Source organism: Alexandromys fortis, unplaced genomic scaffold (assembly GCF_014885135.2).
Source record: "Alexandromys fortis isolate MF-2015 unplaced genomic scaffold, M_Fortis_MF-2015_v1.1 scaffold_134, whole genome shotgun sequence".
Lineage (NCBI taxonomy): Eukaryota > Metazoa > Chordata > Mammalia > Rodentia > Cricetidae > Alexandromys > Alexandromys fortis.
In genome coordinates this window covers 3,248,302-3,275,729 of record NW_026068007.1, presented here as the reverse complement: position 1 = coordinate 3,275,729, position 27,428 = coordinate 3,248,302, and the positions used below count along the sequence as shown (strand labels likewise).

The following is a 27,428-nucleotide window of genomic DNA, read 5'->3' as shown; positions in this document are numbered from 1 at the left end:
GTGTGTGTGAGCTACGCATTTTTTCTAGCGTGTCTTCCATCCAGAAGGTATTTCGCCTCCTCTATTTCTTGGCCTCCCCACGTTTTCCCTAATTTAGTGACCAGGTGACTTGACCAGGAGAGCTAAGAAGATTGTGATATTGTTAAGACAGCCATGGAATACACAACTTACAGATGATCTAAAATTCATACTCAACCATTCTCACTGCAGACTGGTCACCAGCCCCTTGGGTTATTAGTGTTAGGGCATTGTCTGTATCCACAAATCTCTCCAAGCAAAGCAGCCTTACAGACAGGAGAATTGGGGTTAAATGCCTCCCAAAGTCTTCCTGCTATAGATGAAGCCCTAGTCGGCAGGTCTACAACAGAGCTAGTAACCACCTCCTCCTACTTCTGCATATTTTGGTTTCAGAAATTATGGGAAAAAAGAAACAGAAATTGAAATAGATGGTTTTCTAGAAATGTCTCTTCCTTTCGACCACTAACACACTCAGCCTTGGAGGGAGCTGCCTCCGAGTGCCTAGCACACAGAGAGGAAGACAGAGACACAAGCAAGGCCAGTAAGGTCTGTGAGCATTTGAACATGTCTGGGCAAAAGTTATTCTCCAAGTACAAGTCAGCCTGTCTGGAAAACACAGCCTAGACGCAGCCAGAGAGAAGGGAATCCACCATCTGCCCTCCGGGTCGTCAGTGGGGAACACAACGGCAAGATGGAGGTGTGGGGGAAGACAAACATGTCCCTTTCTCAATGTGTCTGTTGTCTGACTCACTGGCATGTGTCAGGTCCAACAATATCCAGGCCTCTAGAGAATACTGGGTTCCTCGGGTTCTAGGTCTTTCCACATTGAGATGCTATCCTCACCCATAAATTTTATCTGCATCCATCAAAGAAGCAACACACTTGTCTCATTGGACCAAATACACTAGCTTCATCTTCTAATACCCAAGTGGGCTCACTGAACACATCATATTTCAAATGGTCCCTTTGCCTGCTGTGTGTGTGTGTGTGTGTGTGTGTGTTTATCAGTGCGTCTATCTGTCTATCTGTGTGTACAGTGCCCATTGAGGCCAGAGGCGGGTACTAGATCCCCTATACCTAGTGACAGACAGTTTTGAGACAGTGTTTGAGTGCTGGAAACCAAACTTAGGTCCTCTGCAAGAACATTAAGTACAGGAGCTGGAGAGATGACTCAGAGGTTAAGGCTGCTGCTCTCTTCCAGAGGTCCTGAGTTCAAATCCCAGCAATCACATGGTGGCTCACAGCCATCCATAATGAGATCTGCTGCCCTCCTCTGACCTGCAGGCAGACATACAGGCAGAACGTTGTAGATATAATAGTTTTCTTGTTTGTTTTTGAACAACAAATAAAAAACCAATCCCCCTCTCTCACACATACATAAACACTCCAAATAGATTTTCAGCTTCTCTCACGCACAGCCACCAGCATTTAGCGGTGAATGTGGCTCAGCTGGTAGAGTACTTGCGCAGTATACACAGAGTCCTAGGTTCAATCCCCAGCGCCACATAAACAGGGCCTAGTGAAGTGATTCTCAACCTGTGGGTCGAGACCCCTTTGGAGTATAGGTTGCACAAGCCTTTCACAGCGTGATCTAAAACCACCCACCCTGCACATCCAATTTTTACATTACAATTTGTAACAGTAGCAAGCTTACAGCTCCAAAGCAGCAATGAACATAATTTCCTGGTTGGGGGTCACTACAACATGAGGAATTGTATTAAAGGGTGGCAGCATTAGGGAGATTGGGAAGCACTGGTTCTGTGATTCACATCTATAATCCCAGCACATAGGAGGTGGGGGACAAGAGGATCATAAGTTCGAGATCATCCTCAGCTACATTGCTAGTTGGAGACTGGACTGAAGATATACAAGACCCTGTATCAAACAAACAAACAGAATGGATACTTATGTACACCTTTCCCTATCTGTGAACTATGGAAACAGTCACACTGGCTCTTTTCTTGGACAACCCAAAACACCTAAAAACATCAAGACAATTGTTATAAAACTATATTCAAGCTATGGTTTTTTTTCACTCTCATCATCTGTCCTTCAATATCAATATCACCTATTTGGTTCTAAAGCCTTGGTTACTGGTGGTTTCTCGCTAGTCCAATGGTTGGCTTTTTAGCTCCACTCTGCATCAATCAGAACTCCCCTGGTCCTCTGGCAGCCTAAAAAAAAAAGCAGATTTGTTGCTCCTGAGAAAGCAAGCATCTGTTCTGCTCCAGTCAGGCCACAGCCAGAGCATATTTCACACCTTCAATATGGCCATGTGGCCAATCTTCATTTGTCGCTCAGTGGGTAAGAATTTAAAGTGGGGTGGCACAGCTGCCTTTACATGCACCCGGATCACTCTCCAGATGTGCAGTGAGGCCCCGTAATTACTACCTTCATGGGCCCTCATGATTTAAATGCCAAAATGGAGAAAGACTACAAGAACGTAAGCACGTTTTAAAAGTAGGACTTGCCTGCCATGTCCACAAAATTATCTTTTATATCCCAATCGAATAGAACCAAGGAAATACCTGGTGATTTTCTCTTTATCCACTCAAACTCCAAGCTCTTAAAAAAAAGGAAACTAGCCGGGTGGTGGTGGCGCACGCCTTTAATCCCAGCACTCGGGAGGCAGAGGCAGGTGGATCTCTGTGAGTTCGAGACCAGCCTGGTCTAAAAGAGTTAGTTCCAGGACAGGCTCCAAAACCACAGAGAAACCCTGTCTCGAAAACCCCCCCAAAAAAAAAAAAAGGAAACTAGTAATAATGACGAGGGAGGAAGGAGACCCTGGGCAATGATGGATTTTATGGTCTTGATGACAGCTACGGTTTCTGTGGGGAGTCTGGTCTGCAAACTCATCCAGGTGTACGCATTAAATATGCAAAGCTTTTTATGGGACCATCATCTCAGAATCTGTTCTCTTCTGGGCAATGTTTTTGGATGGTGGGGGCTGGGGGGGAGAGTTAATTTATGTCCTTAACTAACTTGCTCCTGTTTAAGATGGATGCAGAGCCGCTCCTGGGAAAGGTCTACTCCCACTAAGGATTGGCACCACGAGCCTGGTAACACCGCTGACCTTATGCCCCAAACAGCATTCTGTTACTGCTTTTGAAGACAGTCTCGCTATGGAGTCCAGACTGACCTCAAGCACATAGCAATCATGCTACCTTAGCCTCCCCAGTGTTAGAATTCCAGGTGCGGGCCAAAACACCCAGCCTGCATATTTCTCCCCAGAAGGCTCACATCAAGGGGTACTGGTAATGTAAAATAATCTTCTAACAAAAATATGACTAAATTATGCCTATAATTACCATCACAAATACCATTCAGAAGACACTGAGGTTTGTTTTTTCTTTTAAAGTATTTGGTGTTGAAGCTAGAGAGACAAGCGGGGAGTCAATGAGCACTTGCTGATCTGGCAGAGAACCCGAGCTCAGTCCCCAGCACCTACATCAGGAGGCTCACAAGGGACTCCAGCTCCAGGGGAGCTGACACATCCGGCCTCCTCCAGCACCTGCACGCACATGGACAGACCCATGTGATATGTTTTTAATTAGGTATTCAGCTTCTGTTCTAGATTTATTAACTGTCTAATCTCTTTCACTTCCTTATTTTGCCTTACTTTTTCTTTTTTGTTTCTCATAAATGAAACTAAAATAAACTTCATTTCCTTAAGACTGTTTAGGATTGTTAAAGTTGGAGATACATTATCTTCCTGTAAGGACTGTCTTCCCCTTCCATCTTTATAAACAAGAAGAAAGGCTGCAGGCAAGTCCAACTTCTGTTTCCATACTACAAGAATACAGAACCCATAGCCGGGCGGTGGTGGCGCACGCCTTTAATTCCAGCACTCGGGAGGCAGAGGCAGGCGGATCTCTGTGAGTTCGAGAGCAGCCTGGTCTACAGCGCTAGTTCCAGGACAGGCTCCAAAGCCACAGAGAAACCCTGTCTTGAAAAACCAAAAAAAAAAATTAAGAATACAGAACCCACACCTAGCACCACCATCCATACAGTCCGCGTGAACAAAATCACACCAGCATGGTCAGTTCAGTGGATGGCAAACTGCAACTTTCCTCCTGAGGCCACAGAACACATGTATATCTAGCACAAAACCAGGGACAAAGTCCTTTGACCAAGCAGCTCAGATGGAACGGACTGCTGTTGCAGGTTACGGGAAGGAACAGCTTTGCTCTCTCAACAGCTGTCTTAACAGCGTATCCCAATGCACTTTCTGTCTCTGGAAAATGCAGAACTGAAATTCTAGGGGACTAGAAGCCGTACATATGGCTACTTTGGCTACTTTTGCTCTCCTCTCCCCAGATGTCTTCTATGGCCTAAAACATTTGGACAGAATTGAAGAGGGGTGAAGGAGGAAAAACAAAGAAGACAGCTCCGAAAACACCAGGAGCTGCATTGAGGCAGACCTTGTGTGGGTTATCTATGCACATGAATGCACTTGGACTAGTGTGCTTCTTATCTCTTTAATAATAAATGGTTATTCCAGTGTGTGTATTTGTGTGTGTGCGTGCGCGCGTGTGCATGCGTGTGTGTGTGCATGCGTGTGTGTGTGTGTGTGTGTGTGTGTGTGTGAGAGAGAGAGAGAGAGAGAGAGAGAGAGAGAGAGAGAGAGGTATGCAGGTGCCCAGGGAGTCCAGCATCAGATCTACAGCTGGAGTTACAGGTAGTTATGAGCTGCCTAAGACGTGTATTGGGAACCGAACTCTGGTCCCTTTGAAAAGCAGTTAGACCCTTAACCGCTGAGTCATTCATTTCTCCAAACCCCGAACTTATTAGATTATGTTTCTATAAAGGTAAGCGTCTTATGAGAAAGCCTCGGTTTTGCTGTAACTTCTTAGAGTCGAGGGGGAGAAAGGGAAGTGAACTCCTCGTTTGGACTGCTTCTCTTTTTCTATTCTTCTAAGTATCGGATGATATATTTTATAAACTATAAGTTATGTTTTATTTATATTACTCCTTGTTCATCAGAAAGACAAAGGTGTGAGTCCATGAATGAGCACACACACACGCAAACAGACATACACACACACCCTCGAAGCCAAATCCATTAAAAGAAATAACTACACCCCAAGGAAGCCTAGCTAATCTCCTGAACTGAATTCACAGTGTGTTTTCAGTCTTAATTAGCTTGCTTAAAGACTTAGAGCTGACGCACACTGTCACTAGCCTATCGGGTAAAACTGCTTCAACACACAAAGGACTTGAATTCGGGTTTCCGCATTCAGTCTCACTGAATCCGTGCAATGGCACTGTTCAAACCAACTCCGTCAACCCCTTCCCATCCCTTCCTGTTGTGTAGCTTTCGAGAAATGTGTTGAACATATAATTGATCTGACATAACTGACTAATCTCTAAGGAATCGTTCCTACTATTTCTACAGATGGTTTGGACTGGAACACAGTTCGGGGAAACAAATTAACACATAACAACTGCATATATACAGTAAGGGGAATTCTGAGATCATGGAGACAGGGAGGGAGGCCTCCGGGAGCGTGTGCGCCCACATGGCAGGTGGCTGGAGAAGGGCTGACTTCATGCCTTCCATTCCCCTCTCCAAAATACCCAGAACTTGCCAGAACCTATATGAATAACTCTCACTTTGGCAAATGACGTCCTACCATTGTGTTTAGGTGTGTCCCAGTTAACACAGGCTGTTCGTGAGAGAAGGCAGGATGGAGCGCTCAGTCATTCTTCAATGCTTGGCTCTCAAGGCTACACTGTTGGGCTCCACAGAATCTGAAGAAAAAGATATTGGGGGGGGGGCGTGCGGCTATAGAACTCACTCGATGAGTGTTATATCTACTCACAAGCATCTATTAATATCAATTCAGTGTTTTTAGCTTTTGTCTAGCATGTCGGAGGCCATGGGTTTGATCCCAGCATCACAGATACAATGACATAAACAAAACATACTTCACTGCATCTAGATGTGCCAACTGGTATTAATATGATATAAAAGTCACGAAACGTGAATATTTATTGTTAGTGTGTCCCTTGGTTTACCTAATGTGGCTGTATTGACCATAAGTCATGGGAATGTGTTGAAGGGACTTGGTAAACTGTATGCATAGCATACAGTCCCCTTTGCAATTGCTGTCTCTGAAAGATTCACCATGTTAGCTATCAGTGATGGGAACCCAATTTGAAAAAGCAGTAGAGAGCAGGGCACCAATAATCTGCTTTTTAAATACAAGTATAAATTCAGTTCCCTGGAGCATACTCGGATTTAACGGATGGCAATCTTAGACTGAACTCATTTTCCATGTCTAAACTGCCCTGAGCTTCCCAGAATCACAGGCCTGGAAAGAACAACACAGCTAGCTGGATGGGAATGAAGTCACAATTTTAGGCCATGTTCACAGATTTTGATGAGGGTGAATCACACTTCTCTCAGGCTGACCTTGGCACCCGAACCCTGAGACTGTAGGCAGTTTTATTAAGTATGACTGACCAAGATCTGACTGGAAAAAACTAGTCTATGATAGTCCCAAATTGTAGCAATTAAGTATCGCAATCACGAAACTTCTGACGACGTTTTAAATGCTCTACGGTATGCTCAAGTCCTTTGTCACGTTTGAGGATTCCGTTCTGTAGAAAATGATAATCTGCTTGGAGTCTGGCGGGTCTTCTCTGCTGGACTTCCGCCTAACCTTTCCTCAGTGTAAACGGCAAAAGCTCCGTCCCAGTCAACTCCATCAAACCTGACGGACAGCGGCCACCACACTTGTGACTCCCAAACTGCTTTGTGATGAGGCTGCCAAAAAGCCATATATTTAAGAACAAGGAATACCTACAAGGTCTGCATGGTGTCTGGACCCGAGACATTGGTGCCCACCTCGTACTCCCCACGACGCATAAATGGCCTGACGTGATAATCCTGTTTTGCCTACAAATCATGGGACTGGGAGAGCCAGGGAAGGCGCAGCGATGAGTCAGCCATAACTGACAACTCTAGTGGTGACAGGGCAATTCTGTGACGGTCTCTCTACTTCTCAACACATGTGAAATTTTCTATTATAAAGGGTCTTTTGTTTATGTGCTTCTTATCACCGTGAGACCTCGTAGAGGTTTGGAAACCTTCAGCTAGAACTCACTCATCTTTGCACCCTCAGGACCTAACTCCACAGTGATACCCAACATTTAATCAGTAACCTCAAAAACATACTTATCGGATGTGTGTGTTTGAAGGAGTGGAAGGCTAGAGCTTTCGGCTCTTCCTGAGAGAATTATAGAGTTCAGTCAGCAGCTATGAACTGAGGGATTTCCAACTAAACCAGATTTCTTTTAATGATGTTATTTTGGTTTACCTGTTTGTATTTGGATCGTGACATCACTGTGCCATGCACAGGGAAGACAAAAGACAGCTTGTGGGGGTCAGCTGTCCTCCACCATGTGGGTCCCAGGGATCTGTGCACCCAGGGCCATGGGGCATGGTGGCAAGCTTTTTACCTTCGGAGTCATCCCACTGGCCCTAAACCATCATTTTATTGCACAATGGTGCGCTTTTAGTCAATTCCTGTTCTCACTGACCTTAGACCCGCAACGCAAGTCTCGTGAGTGAGACAACGAAACCGGAACGTAGCGCTAGAAACTGTGGTCAATGAAAAACCGTGGGAAGTGTGGTTCCTGGCAGAAGGAACAACTGTAATTCTTGAGTATGAAGAGACAGCCCAACCAACAGCTGTTCCTAGAAGAAAGGCTACCTAAGGTTAACACATGAGATTGCAGGTTTTGTCAGGCCAGGGACAAATGAGTAGACCCTAGGTTTAGGGCTTCTTTCTGAATCGATAATCACACAAAGCACGCTGGGAAATGGAGGGCAAGCATTCCACTTAAAGTAGACATGTGCTTCAGGACAATAACACAAACTTTAAAGACATCTCATTAACAGCACATTACACATGGAAACCTCCTTGAGACTTGTAGTACAGCGGCACCTAGTCTCTCACCACCAGCTAGAAAACCACCACTAATAAAATGGGGAACCGATCCAAGAAGCTCATTTGGTCCTTTCCACTGTGTCTTACTTCTGTCAAATTATGAAACCAACCATGCTGCTGACACCAGCATTCATCACATAACCACCACCAGGGTGTGTATCCTGAGATCCACGCCAGCACACCCCTTCCCAACTTTACCACCGAAAAGCTGGCACCCCAATAGTGAAGGTAAGGTCCCCTTGAGGATTAGTCCCTTTTTCCAGGGATAGCTGGACACCCAGGGAAAGAAAAGCTACAAGGAATGGAATGGCCCGTGGAAGAAGGAATCACACTGTGGCATTTCATCCTGTGCCTCCTCCAACTATAAAATGGGGGCAGTGTTGCTAGCAATGGGCTCTGATCTTAAGTAAAATGTATATGGCACAAATCTACGAGGCAACTAGTACTGTCATCCTCCCCATCAACAGGAAGGAAAAAGTCTCCCATTGGTTAGAAAAACCAGGCCATATCACATGGTCACTCACAGGACTCCATTTTAGTACACAGTGAGACACCCAGAATGTCAGGGTCTTACAGATGGCTTCTTCTGTTTTCTCTATTTTAAAGATGAGAAAATAGAAGCTAAGGACCAAAGGCAATGATCTGTCTCAGAAGACAGGAAACCAAGTTTCTTAAATCAGCTAAAAATGCTCAACATACCAAAGGCCATACATTTTAATGTAATCCAAAAGTTGCTATTTCTTCCTGCTTACCTGCCTTTTCCTTTCTCTTTTTCGTTTTGGGGCAGGGTGTCTCGCTATGTAGCCTGGTCTAGCCTCGAACTCACTATATATCCCTGGCTGGTTTGGAACTTGCTGTGTAGACCAGGCTGTGTTTGAACCCACAGAAATCTATCTGCCTGTCTCTGCCTCCTGGGTGCTGGCAGCCAAGGTATGCGCCACCGCTATGACCCAAAGCAGCTTCTTAGAGCTAAAGGGCTAAAAGGAGAGTTCCCTGGTGTAGTATGGTCAGTTAAGGTCACTAAAGACTTGCCATCGTCTGTGATGCCAACATGAAAACATTAAGAGTTTAAAATAAAGATTATGTTAAAAAAAAAAAAAGACTTAAATAGTCGGTAGTGCATGCCTTTAATCCCAAGCAGATCTCTCAGTTCAAGGCCAGCCTGATCTACAAAGTGAGTTCCAGGTCAGCCAGGGTTACACAGAGGCGCAAACACCAGACGCTAGTCTGGCTGAGTCCGTGGTATTCCGCTCGCCGCAGAGAGGCAATGAACAGGAAAGCACAGCTGGAAAGCCTCAGGCCCAGGTGTTGAAAGAAAGCAAACAAAACTGCATCGCTGGCGTCTCAGAGACGTGTGAGATAGGGTAGTGAGCAGAAAGGCAGGCCCCATGCTGAGGCTGAAGGAGAAACCTCTTGTTCCTATTCCGAACCCTTCAGCCCTTCCTTCAGGAGACACCAACTGCTGGACATCTTTCCAAAGTCAGGAAGAAACCAACTCTCCCAGGTGCCTGGAAAGCAACCCAGGGATCCCAAGCAGCTCTTCTTCCTTGGATCCTTCAAGACGAGCTTCTGGAGCTTGCTCGGAAGGCCAAAGCGGTCACGTGGAAGAATCGTGCTAAGAATTCGATTCCGAGAGTCAAGTTCACACACAGGTCAGGGATGGGAGAAGTGCTGGCTTCACCCTCAAAACCTCTCTGGCCCCTAGGGTACAGAAAGCGTCTCTTCCACACAAAGGCTCTTACATATGAGTACGCCTGTTTCAACAACTGTCTGTCCATCTATCCCCACATCTGTGTGAAACTCCCCAGAGGATGGGATGGTCAGTCTGGCTTTGCGGTTTCTCAGGAGCTAAAAGTTCTTCGCGCACCACATCACTACCACTCGGAATGGTCTAAAGTTTCATCATAAAAGACATTTGCCTCTGCTATATTACATAGTGGAATAACTCTGAAAAGACATCGGACGCACGTGGGTTTGTTTTTATCCTCCATAAGATCATCTGAGAAGCTGAGAGTGGAAAGCGCTTGCTTGCTACCCAGTTCTGCTCTGGAAACTGCGCATTTCTCTTCGGCTCGACAGTGAAGGTGCGCACCTGTCTTCCTAGCTCCTATCAAGAGAAGGAAAACGTCCACTTTCTCAGGCTGCTCCTGAGCTTGGTGTTTAAGTAACCGCCAAGGCTCTTACGTGTGACATCTAATGTTCTGGTATCTATGGCCCTTTTGGGAAGAGCTATTGATTTAACTAAGTGTGAGCATTTCCATCAACTCAGTCAACTCTTGGGGACCAGCCATTCATGCCAATATCCCCACCTTTTCATTCATGCTCTTGGGTCTGCAAGGATGCTATCTCGTACCGGTAATAAACTAGTTAGGACGTGTCCACCTTTTACTCAGACTCTTTGACTCTTCTCAATGGCCCTATAAAAGGGGAGGTGGGAACAGCTATACTTTCTTCTCTGTGATGTGGATAGAATAAATATTTTTACTTTAACTACCTGCCACATTGTTGGTGGGGGAGCCTACCAAGAAAATTAAATGTGCTATCCAGATTTAGAGCGGTTTGTGGGTGGGGAGGTTACTGTTGGTTTGGAGGAGCTGTTTCTGGTTTTATTTTTTGCTTTTACTCTTTTTAAAGGGAAGTCTGAGTCTGTCAAGACAGACTGCTTCTCCATTTACAAACCCAGCAGCAGTTCAATGATGCATTTTATACCTGGCAACTGAAGCCTGGGTTCCCTCCCTGTGAATAAAGTGGTTGGAACCTAACAGACCATGTCCCACTGAGCAGACAGACTCCTTCCTCAAGTTCCTGCTTCAGTCTGAGTAAAGGTCACTACCTCTATGAGGATATAAAACTGATAGGAAACGTAGGGCAGGAGAGATGCTCAGCAGAGAAGAGCACTGGCTCAGAGGACCTGAGTTCAATCCCCGACACCTGCCTGGAGGCTCCCAAGTTTCTCTAAGTCCAGTTTCTGGGGACCCGGCCTCTTCTGGCCTTTGCAGACACTAAGAACTCAAATGGAACACAGACATGCATACAGACAAAACACCCAGACACCAAAAAGATTTAAACTTTAAATAATAATAAAACTAAAAGAGGCAAGAGACCTGCAGATGCCCTGCCTGGCTCCTGCCTCAACCCTCACCTCTAGGAACTGTGCCCAGTGCACCACAGGCTGTCCCATCCTTCAACAGACCATGCCTGCTAAGCCTTTGCTGAGCTTAGACAAAGCCAACCTCTCTGCACAGTACCCACCTCTCTCTCTGCCTGCACTTTTTTCTTAACTACCTACCCTCACCTGCAGATGTCCTTCAGATCCAGAGTCTCGGTGGCCTGGGTCAGTAGCTCAGTTGGTAGAGCGCTTGCCTGGTAGCCACAAAGCTCTGGGTTGAATCTCAGCTCTGCATAAGATAGATATTATTTTATACCACAACTTAGCACTGGGGAGGTGGAATGAAGAGAATCCAGAGTATGGAGTTCAAGTCCAGCCTGGGATGGAGAAGACCCTGCCTCAGAAGAAATTAAATAAATACATAAAGAAATTGTGGACTCGGGGCTGGAGAGATGGCTCAGAGGTTAAGAGCATTCATTGCCTGCTCTTCCAAAGGTCCTTAGTTCAATTCCCAGCAACCACATGGTGGGTCACAACCATCTGTAATGGGGTCTGGTGCCCTCTTCCGGGAGGCTGGCATAGACACAGACAGAATATTATATACATAATTAAATAAATAAATAAATATTTAAAGAAATATTTAAAGAAAGAAAAAAATTGCCATCTCCCTCCCTATAATCAAAGTCTCTAACCCCACTCTACCTTATATTCTTTTTCCACTTTGTAAACTAAAACAATTTATTACTGTTGTTTGTTTTTATTACCTACTCTCCATAACCCAACTAAAATGTTGATTTTCAGTTAGCTGGTGGTGGTTCACACCTTTAATCTCAGATCAGGGAGCAGAGGCAGACAGATCTTTGTAAGTTCAAGGCCAACTTGGTCTACATAATAAGTTTCTGGAGAGCTAGGGCCATACAGAGAATTCCTGTTATAAAACAAGGAAGGAAGGAAGGAAGGAAGGAAGGAAGGAAGGAAGGAAGGAAGGAAGGAAGGAAGGAAGGAAGGAAGGAAGGAAGGAAGGAAGGAAGGAAGNAAGGAAGGAAGGAAGGAAGGAAGGAAGGAAGGAAGGAAGGAAGGAAGGAAGGAAGGAAGGAAGGAAGGAAGGAAGGAAGGAAGGAAGGAAGGAAGGGAAAATCAAAAACAAAACAAGAAAAGAATGTTGGATTCCAGAGGCCAAACGCTTTTCTGAGTTTTATTCCACGCTTAGGACAACGACCAGCAGACCCTCAACACAGGCATATTAAGTGTGTGAAAAGGAGCCTGGGAAAAGGTGGGATGATCAATCACTAACACAGTGGCAGTGCAGGCCTGGGGCAAATGAATATGAACAGTTTATATGTGGCTTCGCGTTTCAACTTTTCCTTTAAATAACAAATCTACTTTGCAGGTCTCAGACTTAAAAGTAGCTTGCGTGTTTTAATTTCTCCAACTCCCATGTCTTTATTACAGTTTAAAATGCCAGTATTAACTCGGCTGGTGCCTTGCATTTGTAGATCACCCTGTCCTCTTTGCATAGTTTCAAAAGAAACAAATGGAATACAGTTCAAGGTGTTAATTACACCTTATTAAAACAAACCCCGAGAGTGTCAGTTCTAACACTTAGCACTTTTATGTTTGTGTGATTTATTGGTTTTATGTATGTGAGAAAGTCAAACACAATAAGCACAACATTGCAAAATAGCTGTTCGCAAAGGGAAATTAGTCCATTCCGTAGACAAGCCTAAGAACGGCCCCCGTCTGTAAGTCTAAGCGTCAGGGAACACAGCAGCAGAGACAGGTTTTCACACGCTGGCTGCGGCTGATGGAGGGGGAAGATGCGCCTTTAACTGCAGTTCAAAAGGGGGAGAATCATTTGTACTGTTCTAATGGGTAAGAAGGAGTGATGCTCTGTGCATTCGGGTCACAGAGTGCATCTGTAGATTAACTAGATGGCATTTTGTATTACAACTAGAGACAAATTCCATGTACAGCTGTGAGTGGGGGAACTGCTGTGGTAAAGAATACCAGGGAAATCAGAAGCCAGGTCCACAAAGACAAGGTTCTCCACAGGCCATTAGAGTTAGCTGCCCCCTGAGGAGCAGCAGGTACCTCATTCCCCTGGGGCTGCCAATAGCGGGTGGGGTGTGCCTTCAGGAGCGATTCAGGCTCCTGGTGATCCTTTGAGCTCCATGAGTTCAGAGGGATGTCAGCGCTCTGCAGCTACCTGCCAGTGGCCAGGGCATTTGGAATGATGCTGACCCTAAAATGCAGGCCGGACAGATGGCTCAGCACTTAAGGATGCTTGCCACACCGTCCTGAGAGCCAGAGCTCAGATCCCAGCACCCACGTATGACAAACCAGGCATCCTGAAAATGCTTGCCACTCGCAGTCCGAGACACTCTCTTCAGGCTTCTGCATGTGCCCACAGGTGTGTACACAGACACAAACAGACACACATATAAATAAATAAATCTTTAAAAAAAAAAAAAAGAGATTGTCGATTTCTACTTTACTTCATTTTCCCCTAAACATCAGCCCAACAAAATAAGCGCCCTTTCTTCGAGGTTCTTTCAGCGGCAACAAAGGGGAAAACAGACTTGTGGGAAGCTCTGGGTCCGGGAGACTAGTTATTTTCAGCGGCATCCTCAGGCCCTGAAGGGGGGCTCCAAAGTGTGAGACAGCGTGGAACTGCGGCAACAAAAACTAGTTTATAAGTGTGTGTGGTTGGGCTGCTTAGTCCTCATTTAGGGATATGTTAATAGACTGGAACATGTTTCTGGAAACACGTGGGATTCGAACTCCCACACAGAGGGAAAACTCAGCTGGAGGAAACCAAGGCGGAGCAGCGGGAGAGCGGGAAGACACGAGAATGTCATGGCGGAGTCACTTCCATCCAGTGTCCATTCCCGGGGGGCACAATTCAAGGACCAGAGGACTGGGACGAATATTTCTAGAACTCTCCAGAGACTTACGTCTCTAGGACAGACCAATGCCTGCATGTTTCTTAGGAGAGCAATGAACTCTCTCAATGTATTTCATTTGATTTTTCGGTTTTTGTGTTTTGAGGCAGGATCTCATATAGCCCAGGCTACTATGGAACCCAATGGAGCTAAGGTTAGCCTTGGATTCCTAAGCCTTCTGCCTCTGCCTCCTAAGTGCTAGGATTATAAGCTCACACCATTACATATACTATATAGACCAACTGCATTTTGTTTGTATAAATTGTTTTTCAATAAAAGCTGCACAAATACACCTTTAAAAAAAAGGTTTTTCTCACCCTTCACCTATTTAAGGAGAAAATAGTATTTGTTTGGTTTCTAGGATGTATTTTGGAAGGTAGCTTTTGTTTTTTTCCTTCTATCCAGGGAGAACATCTGAGTTTTCAGTTGACGACAGGAAAGAACTAGAGAGATTAATTTAGGATTAACAGGAGTCTCCCCTATTGTATGCTTTTACTTTGAAACAAACTCTTATTGTAGCCCAGGTTATCCTTGATCTTCCTATGTAGCAGAGGATGACCCTGAACTCATGGTCCTCCTGCCTCTATCCTCCTTAGGATTACAAGTTGCACTGCCACACCTGGTTTAGATGGTGCTGGGATCAACCCCAGAGTCTTGTGAATGCCGGGTAAGAAGAGCTCTGTGACTGGGTGGCACCCAGGAGTTCCTCCGTTATATGGTTAAATCAAAAATTGGTGCGAATTACAGTAATTCCCCGGCAGCATGCAGCCCACAGCTGAGGAAGCAGACCTGGGTGCTCAGCCAGTCCAAACAAACTGTCACATCCTCGAAGCCATCATTTCTTCCTGAGGACAGGGCTCTCGGCTGACCCAGCAGCCCTGAGTGACCCCACCCAAGGCCCTGTGGGAAAAACTGGGCCTCAAATGCTGACGGAGCTCCCGCCTGATACTTTGGCAGCCTCCGAGGTACAGTGCCTTCCAAGAGGCTACCGCCAGGTTCAGAGCCATGATCTACCCCACCCAATCCCCGGCCCCACCTGGCAGGAGAACTAGCCGGGGAATATGCTGGCTGGGAATGTGGGCCTAGGCGCACACCCTAGCTGGGCTTTGGCCGGGTCAGGGGACTCCATGTCATCACATCCCGGTCACTGCACCACACCCTCCCCAGGAAGGCTTCCTCAGGAAATCCTGACTTCTCCGGAAGTGCGGTGGCCCCAGGCCCTAGGACATAAACAGGAGCCTCACGGTTTGTTCTTTGTTCTGCATCCTGCAAACCTGCCAGGCCTCTGTCTCAAGAATTCTTTTTGGCTGCAGTACACCTTAAGGAGTGGGCTGAGCCATGGCTTGTAGAACCAGGATTTGCAAGTCCAGAATGTACCGAGTGACTCAGATGAAGACAGCCACTGTCAGGACCAAGGTTCTCACCGAAGCTGGTTGGTTTTGAGAAGGGATATTACAATAAGTAACGAAAGAGCTAAGGATTTGGCTTAGTTGAGAGATTACCCAGGATGCACAGGGCCCTCAGTTGGATCTGCAAAAACCAGAACCATAATCCTAGCACCGGGAAAATGAAGGCATGAGAATCAAAAGTTCAAAGCCATCAACAGCTACACCTGAAGTTGTAGACCAGCCTGGGCTACACAAGACTGTGAATGAAAGAAGCCAAAGACCATATAGCACTGTGAGGGTGGGTTCTTCTACTCAGAGGTCAGAATGTGTCCCTGTCTGGACTCCATGCATCCCTTGGTGTCTAGTCTAGAGTGCCTGGCACATCGAAATCCTCAATAGGTACTGTTATATGAAGAATTTTCCTCCCAAGTCACCTCTTGGCTGTCACTTAAAAATAGGCACTCACATCAAGACCGTTACCTAAAAATACGGAAAAGGGAAAGAAAGACAACGGGTGGGAGGGATGCTGTCTCTCCTCGTCATCTTTCCCACGCTCACTCCAGCCCCATCACCTCCCTCCTTCACTACATTTGTCCTTTGACTTTCTGGGGATCAGGGGGTTCCCCAAGCCAGCTATGAATCGAGTTAATACACTGTGTGTGTGTGTGCGTGTGTGTGTGTGCGTGTGTGTGCATGCGTGCGTGCGTGTGTGGATGCGTGTGTGTGTGTGTGTGTGTGTGTGTGTGTGTGTGTAGTATCTTAAGTATCTTAATGAGCTCTGGATCAAGGAGATACAGTATGGTATAGTATGGTACAGTATGGTACAGTATGGTGTGTGTGTATGTGTGTGTGTGTCTGGAAGGGGTATCCTAATGAACTCAGGCTCTAAAGAGCCTGATAGAATTTGTGTGTTTGTTTCACGAGTATAGAAAACTGCCTCCCTCTTCCAGCCCCACATCTGTCCATCTCTTACTTCACCCACCTCACTAGATACAGAAGAGGACAGATACTGCTGGATGTGGCTGTTGTCAGACTGGAAGGCAACCTAGCTGGCACCTGACCGTCATAGCCACCATGGTATCCTAGGTGGGCAATGACTTGTGAGTCCTTTTAGGGGATGAGAATTTTGCTGAAACAAAGACTCACATGGCCACTGCAGCAGGGTGGAAGCCAGTGCTAGCTGCAAATTCCTGTGTCTTTATACAAGTTCTCTGTGCTTGATCTGTAAATCTGTAAAATGGGCTGATAATAACAATCCCTACATCTCACTACATTGGGCTGTGCTCGGGTAGAAGAGATAAACCCTAGAGAGCTTGGAGACAGGGTCTGCCTCCGCAGCTACAATGGTCTCAGCGAGTGGTAACTCCTGAGGAGAACCACCCAGGGACCTCCTTTCCTGGAGCAACACTCATGAAAGGTCCATCTGAATTCCATTCCAAGTATCTGTGACAGAGTTCTAAGGGGCAGGGGCTCATCTCCCATGGAACCCAGGCTGGCTTTGAATTTTATATGATCCAAGGATGATCTGACCCTCCCGTGGCACCATACTCAATTTATGAGGTGCTGGGGACCAAACCTTCACACATATTGTGCAAGCGCTTTCCTAACTGGGCCACATCCCCTGCCCCAAAAGAGATTTCTGACTCATTTAATTAAGTCTGACACAATTCTAACTCCATCAGCACCACAGTGAACCTTTAAACGAAAAGCTTCATTAAATTATCTGGAATGATATTTTCAAGACCTGGAAATGGCACCAGTGCCATTACTTACATGCTAGCAATTAGCTAGTCAGCGTGGGAACAAACATCCCACTGTGATAAACCCGCAACATGTGATCACATCATCCCAGCCATGCAGTGAGGCCCCGTGGCTGCAGACGACGGATGACTGGCTTCCTTCAACAACTGAGAATGGTCCCGTATGAGGCAGAGAACCCCAGGGACTCCAACAGAGTGACCACGCCTTACAAGGAGAACCATAAACCTTCGGGCCACTGTACCTCCCAGGAGGAGCCAGAGGCTCATGGGAAAATCAATCCTATTTGAAAAGGAATGAGCAAAGGTCGTTTCGACTTGATCAGACGCACCTGGGTATATGGAGAAAGCCGACTGGAACAGCGCGACCTGAGAGTGCGCGCATGTGAAGAACAGCCATTGGTGTAGGAGGCTCTTCTGTACTTGTGTTGCTTTCATTGGTCAGTAAAGAAAACTGCCTTGGCCTTTTGATAGGGCAGACTTAGGTAGGCAGAGTAGACAGAACTGGATGCTGGGAAGAAGGACAAACAGGCAGACGCCATGAGTCTCCTGCCTGAGACAGACGGTGGTTAGAATCTTTCCGGTCAGCCACAACCTCGTGGTGATATACAGATAGATTATTAGAAATGGGTTAAACGAATATGGGAGAGTTAGCCAATAGGAGGCTAGAAATAATGGGCCAGGCAGTAATTTAATTAATGCAACTCCCGTTTGGTTATGTTGGGTGTGACCTAGCCGGGCGGGACGGAACAAGAGGGCCCTGCGCTCCTTCAAGTCATCATTTTCACCCTCCTCAATAGTCACAAAACATCCCTTCCCATCACCACAGACCAGGCTCACTGCGATGCGAACACGCTGGCCTTTCCAGCTCATTTTCTCTCTGTCCATCCAAAGCAGATGCTAAGTATTATCAGTGACTTATTTGGGCTGGTGTGAGACAGGGGCCATGTGTCCTAGAACTCACTATGTTGCTCAGGCTGGTCTCAAACCTGTAGCCTGCCTGTAGCCTGCCTGCCTCAGCTTTGCAAATGCTACCTTGCACAGCCAGTGGCCTCTTCAGCTGAGTGCATCCCCCGGCACTGTGGCTCTCTCATCAATCACAAGGAAACAACTATCTCTGTCACTAGCGTGGTTCCAAGCGTAGTGCTTCTACTCTGTGGCACAAGTCGCACTGCTCTGTACTAACACAGCATGACCCAAGGGACACGGGTCCTCTAAGTCACTAAAGCTGCATTTGAAGAGCAAGCATAGTTGGCTCGGGGGTAAAGCACTTGCTAGTGCTTGCAAAGTTGGCCCCAAGTCTTTGCAGCTGGAACAGAGGCAGAGAGATTGAGACTGGTAGGATGCAGGCATCTTGGCATAACCTACCAACAGAGCACTCAAGAGGCAGAGGCAAAAGACTGAAATAGTCCCAGCTGTCTTACAAAGGAAGACAGCATCACAGCAGGCCAGTCTGCGTGGCAGTTTTCAAATCTCACCGTAAACCTGTTTAATGGCACTGGGTGTACACTCATTGCCCACTGCCACCTTTGAAGCCAGTCCACCTAGATGACCAGACAAACAGCTCACCATGATTTTTAGTTTTCTGTTTTCTTTCACCTTTCCCCACCCTGCTACTAAGAGTCCCGCCCCCCTTACGAATTCCACAACTGCCCACTTCTCCCCAGCTCCAGAACTCCAGCCAGGCTCCAGCCACTGACATGTCTCACTTGCAGTAGACTAGACTTCATTTCTTACATGTTGCCAGTGGCCTTTCAAGAATGTCAATTGCTCTGAACCGTCCTGCAGCATCCAGCCATGGGCTAGCTGTGACATCTACCCTCTGGCCCCAGCCTCATTCTCTGACCCAGTCTCAAATTTTTCATATTCACTAAACAATAATCACCAAATTCAATCCACCCTGGGGATGTTGAAGTTGACATTCTTTCTGTCTGGAAAGGGCTCTCCCATGGTACTCATCATATGGTTCATTTTCAGTCCTGTCTTTGGCCACTCTATTAAAATCCAGCCCTTAAGTAGTCTAGAAATCTAACTTAGCATTTAAGACATTGCTGTAGGCCATCGAGACAGCTCTGCTAGTAAGGGCAACTAAAGGCCTGAAGACATGAGTTTTCAATACTCAGGATCCATACCATAGAAGGAAAGAACTGTTGAAATAGGAGCGGCAGGGCTGCGTCCCCGGCACCCGGCCGCCCGCATGGCTAGCTTATACCCAGAAATAATTACACGGAAACTGTATTCTTTCAAACACTGCCTGGCCCGGATAGTTCCAGTTTCTTATGGCTAGCTCTTACATATTGTTCTAACCCATTTCTAATATTCTGTGTAGCCCACGAGCTGGCTTACCAGGGAGGATCTTAACCTGCGTCTGTCTGGAACGGGAGAACCATGGCGACTCCTCACACAGCTTCTTTTTCCCAGCATTCTCCTCTGTCTACTCCGCCTACCTAATTTTCTATCCAATAAAATGGGCCAAGGCAGTTTCTTTATTAATAAGAAATCATTCCCACATCATTTCCCCTTTTTCTGTTTAAACAAAAAAGAAAGGCTTTAACTTTAACATAGTAAAATTACATATAACAAAACAGTTATCAAGTAAGAATTACAGTTACAATATTTATATCTATTTTAAAGAACCGACTCCCACAGGTTCTCCTTAGACCTCCACATGTACACCATGGCAAGTGTGAAAATGTGCAGCACATGCACACACACATGCACACACACACACAGTACACAAATGTGATTTTTAAAAACCAGAGAAAGTAGCCACATAAAAAATGGTGGTGGTGGCACATGCCTTTAATCCCAGTACTCGGGTGGCAGAGGCAGGAGGATCTCTGTGAGTTTGAGGCCAGCCTGGTCTATAGAATGAGATCCAGGAGTGCCAGGGCTGTGCAAAAAAAACTGTGTCTCAAATAGACAGACAGAAAGGCAGATAAAAGACAGTCTTAAAACACTGTACATTATGTTTCTATCCTATCTTTCTTAACAATGACCTGGCAGCAGCAACTCAAAGCACAAGACGAGGCCCACTGTTTAGTTAGGCTCTGGCCACTAGAGAATTGTCTTTCAACCTCCGCCTGCCATTGTCTGGTTTAGGAGAAGTCGGCTATCATCACCATTCCCCGGAGTTCTGCATGCTATGGGAGACGTTCTCTCTCAAGAAAATCAATCTCAATAAAAGTGAAGGCAAAAACAGATACCAGACATGGGGATGAGTGGTGGTGGTGGGGAAAAAACAAGGTGATATAAGATATCCTAAATGTCCAAAACAATTCAGATTATGAGCTATGTACCCACTTGTTGTGTGAAGGCTGCTTATTTTTTCCTGGCTGCCCAGAATCAAAATAATCACATAAAACTGTATTAATTACAACACTGCTTGGCCAATAACTTATGCATATTTCTAGCTCATTCTTATCTCTTAAATTAACCCATTTCTATTATTTTATATTTTACCACGAGGCTCGTGGCCTACCAGCAAGGTTCCAGGTTGCGGCTTGCATCTTTCCCCTCCGGCGGCTGCACAGTGTCTCCCTGATTCCACCTCCTCTCTCCCAGTGTTCAGTTTAGTTTTCCCAGCCTAGCTCTCTTCTGCCATGCTATTGGCTCAAAGCAGTTTCTTTATTCATTAACCAATAAAAGCAATGTATAAACAGAAGGACCTCCCACACCACCCACTAGTTCTACAACTCAAAAGGCTCCAAATATAAAGAGAGGGAAGTTACCTGAAGAAGGGGACGGAGCTCAGGGGCACCACTAACTACCCGCTGAGTTCATCCTCAGGGTCTAGACACCCTAATCAGACAGATAAACCCACCATTCACCTCTCCAAGTCCAGACAGAACCCAGTAAGTGAGGCTCTTCTTGCTCAGTCCTGTACTCCTCACACCCAGCTCTTCCTTGTGCTGGGTCTCATTTCCTCATCAGACTCTTCCTTAAACATCCTGTCCTCAAAAGTGACCTCTATCCTTCCAGGCGCACCTCTCCTTCAGGTAAAACACCTCTTACCAGACTGAGCTACTACTGCAGGGAGAAGCAAGACACAAGGTGCTGAAGGATGCTGGGAAGAGATAGATGCTCCTAAGAGGGGAAGATGCAGGCAGGAGGTGGGAGCAGTGAGGAGGGCGATACCTCGACCTCCCTCCCAGCTCTGTGCAGCTCCATCCCTCATACCCAACAGGCCTGGAGGCTGGGGGGGGGGGAGGGGGATGACAAGACAGAAAAGCCTTTGATCCAGCAGAACCCAACAGGAGCCCAAGCCTCCAGAAAACTGAATATCAAACACATGATACAAACAGGAGGTATCATAAAAATTACACAGACATAAAATAAAGATTATGTGGATGTGAGAAAAAGTTGACTTCACAGTGCCAGGAAATGTACTTTACAAACAAAAGAAAAGACAAATAGTCCGCTATCTCACACATACCTGCAAGCCACACACTTGCAGGAGGAAGCTGAGGCAGGAGGACTGCTGTGTGTTCAAGGATAGCACCAGGACAACCAGAGACGCAACACAGCAAAGACCCAAACAGTTTGGACCGCCCCCAGCAGTAACTCTCCACAGCACTTGGTGAAAAGCAGTCTGCCATCAATTGCTCTTCCTTTGGCACTGCCAATACCCTTGACTGCGCTCTCTTAATCCTTTACCACTACTGGAGCTGCCAGAAGTCGGGGGAAACGGTGTACCTGTGCCTGTGGCCTGCCTGGAGCAGAACTTACTTTCACCTTGACCCTGCCTTACAGAAAAGCTTTCCTCTCGTCCTCATCATTTCCCAACCCTCAACCGAAGCAAACCTAGCCCTATGTTTTTGAGCATTGGCCATAGACTATGGACGGGCTCAAGACAGGAAACATCTGTATTTCGGTATAGTGTCTACACTCCCTCACGCTCATCGTCAAGTGGGATTCCAAACAACACTTTCTTTTAGGAGTGGACGCCCCCCTGTACACGCCAACGACTTTCTGTAGCCACATGACGGGCAATGACACAGGGGGCAGGTGTGGTCATCTTTTCAAGCTTCTGGGGACCTTTTCCTCTAGAAGTGTGACTCACAAACCTCAGCCTCAACTTTCAAATTTTGCTTTTCCTCTGTAAATCCAAAGTTGGTTAATGGGAAGTGTGCTGGGCTGTGTAATAGTCTCGAAGGGGAAGTGATGAAGGTTTTGGTTTGAGTCACTGGGCTGGAAGTGGATGGTCATGAGCAGTAATATTCTTTAGGGAGCAGAAAACTCCTAACAGGACTGGCTACAGATAAGCCAGGAAAGTTGATTTTCCTAACTGCCCATTTTTATATTACTGTATGAAGACATCCCTCTAAGTGCATTTACCCTGGGTGAATAGTGGGGATTAAAATGAGTTTTAAAATGACAAGATGACCTATTCGATTTTAATTAAAATGTCCAGCATAGACTGTACAGGGAATAAAAGATATTATAAATTGTTTCCATTTTCTCCACATCTTCCCTTCTGCTTATCCCTAACCATTAGCAATCTGGTCAGGAGTGATGTCTGAATTCCCAAACATGGCATCACAGGCAAGATGTCTGCTCAGCGTGCACAGCCATGACATCTGACAACAAAGTAGTGCCAAGGGGACCGTCGGCACAGAGAACTTGACTTTCCCACCCAGATACCCTTCTTGCCCCTTCCAGTTCTCACAGAACACCAGGGGACTTAGCTCAGGATAGAAGTCATACATCACCAGTCACAGTTGCTATGACGGGGGAGTCCGCCAGCAACTACCATTATTGAGTTCTCCTTTTGGGAGTCATGATGTCCACATCCCAAAATCCTTTCCCAGGGACTCCACCCCACACTAGTTTATCCACACAACCAAGAAGTCAGTTCCGGAACCCAGCACCAATGACACTTTATTTTTTTTGGTCTTTGGTAAGGTTTTTTCCCCCCACACCCTCTTCTAGCTCTGCCTTAGGTCATGCCAGAAATGGGGACAAAAAGGCAAAAGGGTGTCTCTTTGGAAAACTAAGCTCAAGGCATTTCAAAGGCATTCTTCAGGCTCCCCAGCATGACTGGTCCCTCTTCACTTCATTAGAAATACATGCAAATCACACTCGGTAGGGGAAGAAGAGGAGGCCAAAAATATCCCTGAACCAAGTTTGGCAGGAGACAGGTACACGCTAATGTCTTCCCAGGGACCAGGCCATTTGTTCAATTCAATGCAGACTCTAGTATGGAATGCTGGCTACCGAGCTTCCTGCTCTATGGATCTCCTTACTAAATACTCCAGAGGCCTTCTCTATCTCCCTCACCAGCGCCCCACCCCTGCCACATAAATAGAACTTGCTGACTCGGTTTCCAAGTGTCCCAGACAGGTTTCTATTGTGTTTGCCCTGCTTATCTCTCTTCTAAACTTTCTCCTTCCCACTGGTCAAGGCATTGGGCCCAACAAAGCGAGTCTGCCTCCTCCTCCCAGTGGCTTCATGCCACACCAGCGTGATGTCACAGCATTCACCTACAGCTGGCTGTGCATGCCCACAGCCATGAGGCTTCAAACAGCAGGGATAGATTGTCCCACACCGGTGAAGCCAGAAGTCAGGCTTCACTCTGAAACCTGTTCAAACCGGAGACTTCCTGGCCCCTTCCCAGCTAGCGGTGTGCCAGCAAATCTTGGGCACTGTCTAGCTACAGACACCTCTGCAGTGTGAATCTCCCCATGGTGCTTGGGTCGCGTTATATGACACCTTCCCTCTGCCTGTCTGTGACTATATCCAAATCCCCCTTCTGTAAGGGACACCGGTCATAATTAGAAATCACCCCATTTTAAAACCTGGTTGAAGTCACAAAGAACCCACTTCAAATGAAGTCCCATTCTAAGGCTCCAGGAGCTAAGACTTCTACAGAATATCCGTACCACCGCCTCCCAGGGTCTCTGAGATGATTCAGCACACACACAGATGGATGCTGCATTTGATCCTGAATATGTGTTCAGTGACAGTGTCTAATGCTGTCCTTCTTCCTAGATCACCCATTTCCTTTCTCCCTATGGTATCTTCATTTAAAACATTTTAAAAGCAAGTCTTAACCCAGAGGGGTGACGTAATGCTGGAATCCATAAGTCTGGGGAAGCCCAGACAGAAAAATCACAAATCTGAGACCTCCCTAGGGTCTTTAGGCAAGATATGGCCTAAATAAATAAATAAGTAAACAAAGAGATGCGAGTCTTTGTTGCAGCCAGTTTCCCAAGAATATCCTAAAGCAGACACAAAAATATCACCACCCACCAAACTCCCTGGGAAAAAATAATAACAATGGAAATCTGGGTGGCAAACTGGAGGATGTCCTTTGTCCTACGAAGAGCTCGGTGGCTTCCAGGGTGCCTGGAATGCAGAGCCGTGTAGGAATCAGTAACGGACATGCTGACAATTGAATTGCTAAGCTCTTTTGATTTGTAGAAAAGAACTTCAATTCTACTATGCAGCCTCTCTATAGCTCCATACATAAATATGCATATAAAAATTTCAGGTACACACACAGAGACATGCACACACACTAAGTAAAAAGCCCAAGAAAAATAGAAAGGTAAACATGGCATCATAAAACCAAAACTGTATTTGTCAACTGTCAATCCATCTAAAGGAGACAGATTTAGGGCTTCCAGTGGAGCTCAGTTGATAGAATGCTTACCTAGCATGTGGGAAACCCTGCCTCAAAAATCTTTAAAAGAATAGTTCAGTTTAGCCGGGCGGTGGTGGCGCACGCCTTTAATCCCAGCACTTGGGAGTCAGAGGCAGGCAGATCTCTGTGACTTCGAGGCCAGCCTGGTCTAGAAGAGCTAGTTCCAGGACAGGAACCAAAACAAAGCTATGGAGAAACCCTGTCTTGAAAAATCAAAAAAAAAAAAAAAAAAAGAAAGAAAGAAAAACATGATCTCCACCCTTGGTTTTAACAAGTATGTAAGAAGCCACGTGCAATGGCACATGCCTAAGTCCCAGCAAAGCGGGAGGGAGGCTACGGCAGGAGGATCTCAGGAGGCCAGGAGTCTAAGCCAATCTGCACAACGAAGCAGGATTTAGTCTACGACTAAGAATTTTCAGTGTGTGGCTGGATCTAGCTGTAGATCAGTGACAACCCAGCAGTTGCCTGGTCCCAGCATGCCTTTCTTCTTAAAGCTTGCTTTGATACCGACTCCTGCAGGACTGCAGAAGGCTGTAGGTCACTACCTCCTACTCCTCCCAATGGTACTGCTAAGTCATTTCTCTACCAAAACAACCCTTGGAGCCTTACCAATGATCTCTGCCAACCCCGTTGCACAATTCTCTGCATATTTATCGTGACTTGACTAGCAAATGCAGGAGTCAGACCCATGAGCCTGCCCACTTGGTCTTTGGCTGCTCCTTGGGAACTATGGGTTACCTGATGCCCTTGAGCAATTCCTGCCCAGAATTCTCTTCCCTCTATGTTAAGGATCTGGAGCAGCACACCCAAAACCTGCTTGCAAGCTTCTCTACAGGCAGACGAACAATAGACTTATGTGTCTTGCAGCCTCGATGTTTTGATAAAGCCAAACCTCAGATTTGAAAACGAACCTAAAGCTTGAGACACTATTTTGGCTGACAGCGGGAGACTGTCTTTCCCAATGCAGGGGAAGTGGGGCTTCCTGTTTTCCAAAACAGAACAGACTGGAAGTCACAAGACTCCGTGGTGGTATTCCAGAGCAAGCAGAGCAATACTGGCAGGAAGACAGCAATTCTCTGTGATGCTCTCTGTTTCCCTGCAAGGGGTAAGTTTGCTGCATTGACCCACATAAAGCGCCCAATGTCTCCAGAGACAGGTAGCCTGGTAAAAGGCAGATTGTAGGCCACACCCACCCACACAGGTGCTGCTAAAAAACAAGAAACAAACAAACAGCAGAAACAGGCTGGCTAAATAGCTCAGTACATACAGGCCCTTACCACCAAGCCTGCAAGCTGAATTCAAGCCTCAGAACCCACATGGTGGAAAAAGAGAACTGTCCCCAGCAAGATGTCCTCTGACCTCCAAACTCACACTATGGCATGCATGCTGCCCTTCCTATTCCTTACCCCACGCTAAATCAAATTATTACTATCATTAATTATATATTACTATTAATTATAGTAAGCAGAGAGTTGGATATGAACCCTGGGATCAATTTCCAGCACCCATAAATTGGACATGGCAATGCAAGCCTGTAATCCTAAGACCCCAGAAGTAGACAGACACAAGAGGAACCTTGGCTACATAGTGAGTTCTAGGTCAGCCTAAGCGATATGAGCCCCAGTCTCAGAAATATAATAAGTAAGAAAGGAAAGCACACATGTGCAAGCATCATATACACTGCACAACTGCAAAACACACACCACATATACACACTGCAAAACACACATACACACCACACACACACATACATGTCACACACACACCAGCAGCGCCCACATTCATCTGCATCTGATCTACTTCAGAGGACACTCTGCAAACACACAAGATGAAACTGGTGAAGCTAGAACCCTGAACTGGAGATTTGAGAAAGTCGGACTCACCCAACAACTAATGTATTGTGGGTGCAAAAACATGAGCAATTAATACACAGCTGGGTTTCAAAAAAGAAAACTAGGAGCTGGAGAGATGGCTCAGCGGGTAAAGGCACTTGCCACCAACCCTGACTATCCAAGTTCAACCCCCAGAACCCACATGGTAGAAGGAATAAATCTCCACTTGCATGTCTTAGCACGAACACTCACATACTCATTCATATGCCCTATATAAGTAAATGTAACTTTAAAATACAAAACAACCAAAGTTCAAGCTGTTTATGTGGCTAAAGGACAGTGGGTGCCAACACGGGTAATTGTTAGTAGGTAGCTATGACGGCATTGGATTGGCCAATAAAACAGGAAGGACATGATGGCCTAGCACTGGTGAGGCTGAACCAAAAGGATTGTCATTGAGTTCAAGACTACTCTAGTAAACTCCAGGTCAGTCTAGCCCAAAATCAAGACCTGGTCCCCAAAAACCAAAACAAATAAAAAAGTATACAACCATAAACAAAGCGGCCCTCGTGTATAGAAGACACTCTAGTACACACGAGGACAGAATTATATACAAATACGCTTAGTCTCGCCTCTAACCCATTATTAGAGCAAGGGGTAGGCCCTGAGACACATCTCTCCATGTTTAAGGAGTGGCTTACTTCCATTTACCTCCCCTCTTGGTTTCTATGGAAATGCTTCCACTAGAGAAGGCATCGCCTTCTAAAGAGACAGACCAGGAT

The 27,428-nt window shown here is 46.2% G+C and overlaps 1 protein-coding gene across 3 annotated transcripts in view; it reads right to left on the bottom strand.

The window, feature by feature from the left end:
- Sash1 (SAM and SH3 domain containing 1) overlaps positions 1–27,428 on the bottom strand; it is a 226,196-nt gene that overhangs the window by 132,353 nt on the left and 66,415 nt on the right. The gene's annotated exons all lie outside the window — the stretch shown is intronic.